Below are 7412 nucleotides of genomic sequence, written 5' to 3' on the forward strand. Positions count from 1 at the left end.
AGTGCTCGCGCCCTATAGTGTTCGAAGTGAACCCGGCCGCGCATAGCTTCCCTCGTTATATCGTTGTCTCTTTCACACGCAGCGCGGTGTCTTTGTCTAATCTTTTGAAGTGACGTAAATATACATGTGTGCGTGCGTGTCTGTGTACTTCAGGGTAACCTGAGAATTTGCGGCTTCATGTTGAGCCATTGGCGCGAAATATTTTTAATAATTTAGAATGTATAATTAGTCTTTGTGCATTATTAATTCTTGTTGGGCTCTTTTTAGATACCTATGTTCAAAATATATGATTATTTTGTAAATTTAGATACTAGACATAATTTTTATGTTAGAAGGAAATTATTATGATATTTTACTGATTTTAATTTATTTTGAACAGCGTATTATATTATGTTAACTGTAGAAAAAATATTTCGTCGGGTTCCCTTTTGAAAATGTTCACCCTTCACCACTGATAGCAGTAAATAGTTACATATACAAAAAAATAAAGTACGGTAAATCTTCACATAGTTTGGAATACTTTTCGTATTGCACCCCGATGGGATGCATTGTTACCATTTGAGGAATCTCGTCAAATCCGGCAAGTCGGTCGACGTATTTTAACCAACCATTCAACCGCGACCTGGACACATCGGTTGCCGTGTCACCCTCGTGGCAGACCCGGACTCTGACCAATATTCCCAGGACTTTACCTACTAAGCGGAACCAGACGGCAGAGAGCCTACCCCTCATATTTTTTTAATATCAAGGAAAATTGCGAAAACCGTATATTTTATACGTCATACAATAAAAATATTATGTTTAATAATTATAAAGTTAATACCTGTTAGCGAGACGAAAATAATAAAACATACCTAGCTCCCATTTTAATAATAATTTGTGGGGGGTGCAGGAGGCGCGGGGTGGGACTCCCGGGCGCGCGCGGCGCGTGGGCCGCGAGTCACGTAGGCTGTTTTAGTTTTTAGTTGAAAGCGAGCCGCCGTGCCATTTCGCCAACTCGTGGCACCCGTTCGCGCTTTGCACCTCCGTATTATTTGTTAAATGTACACAAATAAATACGCTTTCTTATCTGCTTACAACGCCCTTTCCTTTTGTGACCTGCAACAACAGCGGCGGTTCTTTATAGAAGCCCAAAAGCCTGGCTTGCCCTAAAATTATTTGCACAAAACGGAATATGAAACAATAATCATAATTTTACGGTCGGTACAGTAAAGATTAAAATTCGCGCTAAGTGTCGATGCACCGAGCCGATTCTGGCCTCGAGCGCACCTACACACACACTCATACACCTTAACACATACCACATCTAAACCGTATCAGTATGCGCATTTCATCTACATCTAGACTTAGAATAACTCTGTAGAGAGGTCAATTCTGTACATGAAATATATTTCCACAATAACTATCAGGGGTGATTAGGGATCGATACTGATGCTAAAAATGCAATTAGTAAAATTTTGTCTGTCTGTCTGTCTTTCTGTATAACAGTTATAGAAACAAAACTACTCTAGGGATTTTAACGAAACTTGGTACAATTATTTGTCATACTCCTGTGCTGGTTATAGTATACTTTTCATCACGCTATAATTAATAGGAGCAGAGTAGTGAAGGGAAATGTTGGGAAAACGGGAGAAGTTACTCCATTTTTTAAGCTTCCGTCGCGTGTGCAACCTTAATGGTTAAAAGTTCCTTCGATTTCACCAGGATCCCATCATCAGACCCTGACCGGACAATCGGACCACCTGCATACCACCATACATTCAAAAAACATCCCGACAAATTGAGCACCTTCTCCATTTTTGAAGTCCGAAATCCACGCGGGCGAAGCTGCGGGCAGAAGATAGTTCTAAATAATATTCCTTATTTGGATGACTAATATTTTATTTTTCATGTGTATTTAATGATTTTAGAATAAACATAATTACTTAGTCTGGCCATAAATACTGTTACACTTAATTATAAAAAAATATTACATTTGAATTTCGAATCTGTCATTTTTATACGATTGTTCATTGTGTTTTCTCATTTTGGCGCCAATACATTGTAAAATATTTTGCGATATTAAAATGGTGTTGGGTGATAAAGAGAACCGAATCGCTGTGATAGCATTACACAAAGTAGGTATGGAGCCAAATGCAATTTTAAAACTCTCCATACACTTGGTATTAGTAAAATGTTTGTGTACCGGGCTATTAATAGGTACAATGAGACCTCCTCTGTTTGTGACAGAAAAGATCTGGCCGTCCACGTAGTGTTCGTACGAAAAGGTGGTCAAAGCAGTAAGGGAAAGAATTCGAAGAAATCCTGTCCGAAAGCAAAAGATTTTATCTCGGGAAATGAAGATAGCACCTAGAACCATGTCGCGTATTTTAAAAGATGACTTAGGACTTGCAGCCTATAAGAGACGCACTGGCCATTTCTTAACTGATAATTTAAAGAAGAATAGGGTGGTAAAATCAAACAACTACTGAAGCGGTACGCAAAGGGAGGTCACAGAAAAATTTTGTTTACGGATGAGAAAATTTTTACAATTGAGCAACATTTTAACAAACAAAATGACCGTATTTATGCTCAAAGCTCTAAGGAAGCTTCCCAATTAGTCGACAGAGTGCAACGTGGACATTATCCGACTTCAGTGATGGTTTGGTGGGGTGTTAGCTATGAAGGAGTGACTGAGCCATATTTTTGTGAAAAAGGTATCAAAACATCGGCACAAGTGTATCAAGATACCATTCTTGAGAAGGTAGTTAAGCCCCTTAACATCACCATGTTCAATAACCAAGTATGGTCCTTCCAGCAAGACTCGGCGCCGGGTCATAAAGCTCGGTCCACGCAGTCTTGGTTGGAATCGAACGTTTCGGACTTCATCAGAGCTGAAGACTGGCCGTCGTCTAGTCCCGATCTTAATCCGCTGGATTATGATTTGTGGTCAGTTTTAGAGAGTACAGCTTGCTCTAAACGCCATGATAATTTGGAGTCCCTAAAACAATCTATACGATTGGCAGTGAAGAATTTTCCCATGGAAAGAGTGCGTGCTTCTATTGATAACTGGCCTCATCGTTTAAAGGACTGTATTGCAGCCAATGGAGACCACTTCGAATAAGCTTTTTATATTTTTAATTGTTTTATATTTATGTATTAAACTGACACACTGTAAAAGTAATAAATGTTATTTGCAGTTAACAATTTTCTTTTTTCTTTATTACAATATTTATGGCAAGACTAGGTATATTTACATAATAATAATTATTTTTATGTATTATGTGTATTTTAATTAAACCTTTCGTATAATTTTAGTAGAAATGTTGAGTATAATTTGCGATTAGTAACTGGCGACACTAGTTGTTTGTTTTGATTGAGCCGGCGATACATTTTTTAAAGGTGTTATTTTTATTACGTGTTTTTGAATTATTTAAAACATTTAAATATAAAGAAGATGAGTGAAATTATACCTTATAATAGTTTCAAGTGTGTGAAAGTTTGATAGCCGTGAAGAAAGTAAATTTGTTAGGTTATGATGAAAAACAATAACATTCAACAAGCTGGCGAGAGGTGCGAAATGTACTCCTGAGTTGAAAAACCTTATAAGGTATTTAGTCTAGTATCCAAAACTAATTGGCGTGATGGATACTTCCATACGAACAAACATTACGTGAGTTGTATCATTGGCTTTGCACCTAAGATGTTTTTATTACATAGATACGTTGTCCGAGCTCAATACTGGCAAGACGAAAGTAAGGCAATTCCCCGATGTTCACTTAGTTAACCTCGAACCACTGTCGCGGCTAGTCGGCTTACTACCTATTTGTATTCTGTTAATTAAATGCCTTCCTGTGTTTTAGACGATGTACAAATTATACAGCAACTATAAAGAAAACGTTTCATTTCATGTGTATACACATACACATACACACATAGTATACACTATTGAACTTATTATTTATCAAATAAACCGAATGAATTTTATTCGACTGTCATGGCGACGGCGCGGCGGTCGACGCTCGCGCCATGTCAATGAGCTGCTAGGGTGATGATGAAGATGGGTAATGACTGTCTCAGGCTTTATAAACCTACTATTTCTGTTTTATAATATAATAACACGGTATGAAATAAAATCATGTAATAGGTAATAGTTTAATTTAAAAAATACATCAAATACTTGTAAATATTTACGGTTGTACTTTTGTTTGAATTATAGAATCCCTAAAGATGGACTGCTAAAGAAAAATGGTTGTGTGTGATTAGAACTCAAAGGTGTGAGAATGATTGGATACCAACTACATATTCTACCGTCTGTTCCGATCATTTCCTAGAGAGTGACATATACGTAACCAAAAATAATGTTAAAAATCACATAAATGTAAAAGGTCACATAATCCTTCCTAATGTCAAATGTGGCGGCATTATCCGCACAAAACATCAGTTTTATAAAATACAAATACAAATAGCCTTTATTTCTGATAATAATATATATATACATTTCACAGTTCTTATTATAATTCTTTACATTTTTTTTTTATTTTATTTACTAGTGATATATAATAGTAATTAAAATAAGTATTTATTTTCGACACCGGTAACATTATTATCAGCTTGCCCTTTGGCATAGGCCTCCCTAGAGTTTTCCATAATTTTCTATTTGCTGCTTTTCTTTGCCATGTTGGTCCAGCTATTTTTTAATGTCATCCTCCCATCTTATGTTTTGACGCCCTTGCCTTCTTTTTCCATCACGAGAGTACCACATAGTGACATCTTTTGTCCATTTGTTCTTGCTGTTTCTTAACATATGACCTGCCCACTCCCATTTAAGTTTTTCACTGTGTATGGGACATCTATAACTTTTGTTTTGTTTCTTATATTTATTAATTTGATTTGTCTTTAACTTTATATTTAGAATGCTTCTCTCCATTTTGTTTTGACAGACTCTTATGCTTCACTCTGTTTGTTAGTAAGGGCCAGGTTTGTGATCCGTATGTTAAGTTTGGTAATATGCATGAATTAAATATTTTAGTCTTGTCTTTCAAGGGTATGTGTGTATTTTTCATTATTTCTTTGAGGGACCAGAACCTTTTCCAAGCGTTACTAATTCTGATGTTTATTTCTTTTTGCATTTGATTTTTCGATGCATTTGATTTTCAGTTTTATAAACAAAACTTCAAATTAATACAATAAACTTAAAACTAATAAACTGCTAAAACTTAAATACTATTATCATTAACATAAAAATTGTAAAATAAAATTTCAATGTACAAATGGTACAACGTTCGGTATATGTATGCGATCAACTAACAATGCCCTACGTCACATAAACCGGTCGAAGCGGGGCGCGTACGCTCCGCCTGTCACATAGTCCCCGGCCGACAGCAGTCAGTCAGCCGACGCATGCGGCGCGGATCGCTTACGCTTGTTACGATACCGTTCATAGTATTTTGTTCGTTTTGTTTCGCTGTAGACTTTCTCTTTATTTTCTCTCCTTCTTTCTTGTAGTGCGTGTTTCTTCTACTCCTGTGTGAATTGTACTCTTACTCTGTGCAAATAAACTCTGTCTACGTGTGGACTTTATGTCTGTTACTTCTACCCGCTACACTCGAGTCTAACACCTACCTACATCAAAGATATTCAAATTATTAAAAATCGGATTTTAAAATCGTTTGTAAGTTGTAACGACGTATTTCAGTCTTTAAATGTTCATTCCTTAGAGCAACACCCGACGTTGAATCATAGATTTCACCTTATCCGCGCTGTTATAGATAAATTCATTAATGTTCGCTTACATTTCGCACATAAAACTAATATAGATTGTAAAACTGATTATAAAAGACAAAAAAGGAATAAATTAAGTTTGTTTGAAGTTATATAAAGTAAACACGCTGGCGCTAAATAACTAGAGTTTTATGATGGACACGATAATATATTATATCTTAAAGAATTTTTGTATACCTAGTCTTACGTATATAGAGCATTTAAAGCAATGAATATATTTTTTATATATAGTTCACCTTACTGTCTAAAATAAATGTTTCTCTGCTCACACAATAAATTGTTTTATTAAAATGAAGTGTCCAATTTTCCCCAAATTTCTCTGATTGTAGGTCACGCGCTTTGGCCAATGAGCGTGCGGCACTAACGTTGTTACGTAACTGTCGATTTATATATATCCTTTTCTAACGAATGTATGCTGAATCTTTTTATTCCTTCTTCGAACCAATTTGTAATTATATGTATAGGTACGTGACTATAGCACATAGTGCACCGTTTTTGTGCCATTTTGTTAGTGTATGCCTAACGTGACCAGACGTCCCGATTTGAACAGGACTGTCCCGTTTTCGGTAATCTGTCCCGGTGTTTTTCGAAATCGTGCGAAAATGTAAGAGTTAACCGGACTGCTACTTGGCTACAAGACCTACGAATGTTTTCTCTAATGAATAAAATGTGGACATCTGAAAAAAATCTGTTACAGATTCTAGTTTTGAAAACGATGTTGATAACTAATGACAATATATAAAAAAACAGTTGTAATAAAACAATTTATTTCTTCAGACAAAGATAAATAAAACTGAATATTTGTACCTTAACACAATATTTTAAATTTATAATAATTTAATAATGAAATTCCGTTTTTTGGTCGTGGAGAAATTGCCTTATTACTACCGCCCAGCCGTCATGGGGGCGACTGAGCGGTTATACTGGGACGACTGCGGGCTTCCTCTGACGTTGAAGTGTCTATCTATTTTTTATGCTTCACGTAAATAAACCGATGTCCCGTTTTGTGACGAAAATAAATGGTCACGTTATGTATGCCGCGTCTATTTGTAAAACTTCATTGCTTTGCACATTTTTCTCGAACGAGACAAGTGTTTGGGATACTTCTGGTTAAGGATAATGATTTTATCGGCGCTGTATGTAAGAGATATTCCAATTTACAAAAAACATATAAACGTAATATTTACTTCAGCAATTAAGTAGGTATAGAAGGTAGATATGTAACGAAATTTCAAAATAAAACATTGCGCGTCGATACTCGACAATCGTTGTATTGTTATTTTTCTGAGATTGGTCGATAATTGATATAGGTAATTTAACTTCTTTTAGAGGGTCATGACGGGCCAAATTTTTTTAACACTAGTTTTATTTGAAACACAGACGATTTTTTTTTGTACTGCTTTGGCTTGTCCATACCCGACATGGTAGGCTCGCCACTGCTCAACAATACCCTTTTCCTCATGAACGCGTAGAAGTATTAAATTGCACACCCGCCCAAAATGTTAACCCTACTTAATTCATTCTACGAGACAGGCAGTGCCTAGTGTTGAATGTTTGCTAAATCTGAGTGTGTAATTCTTTTGTTTTGGAAATATATTATTATTTTTTTTTTTATATCATGACTGAATCTCGGCTTATAGACCGGGTAT

This window comes from Manduca sexta, chromosome 21 (assembly GCF_014839805.1).
Source record: "Manduca sexta isolate Smith_Timp_Sample1 chromosome 21, JHU_Msex_v1.0, whole genome shotgun sequence".
NCBI lineage: Eukaryota > Metazoa > Arthropoda > Insecta > Lepidoptera > Sphingidae > Manduca > Manduca sexta.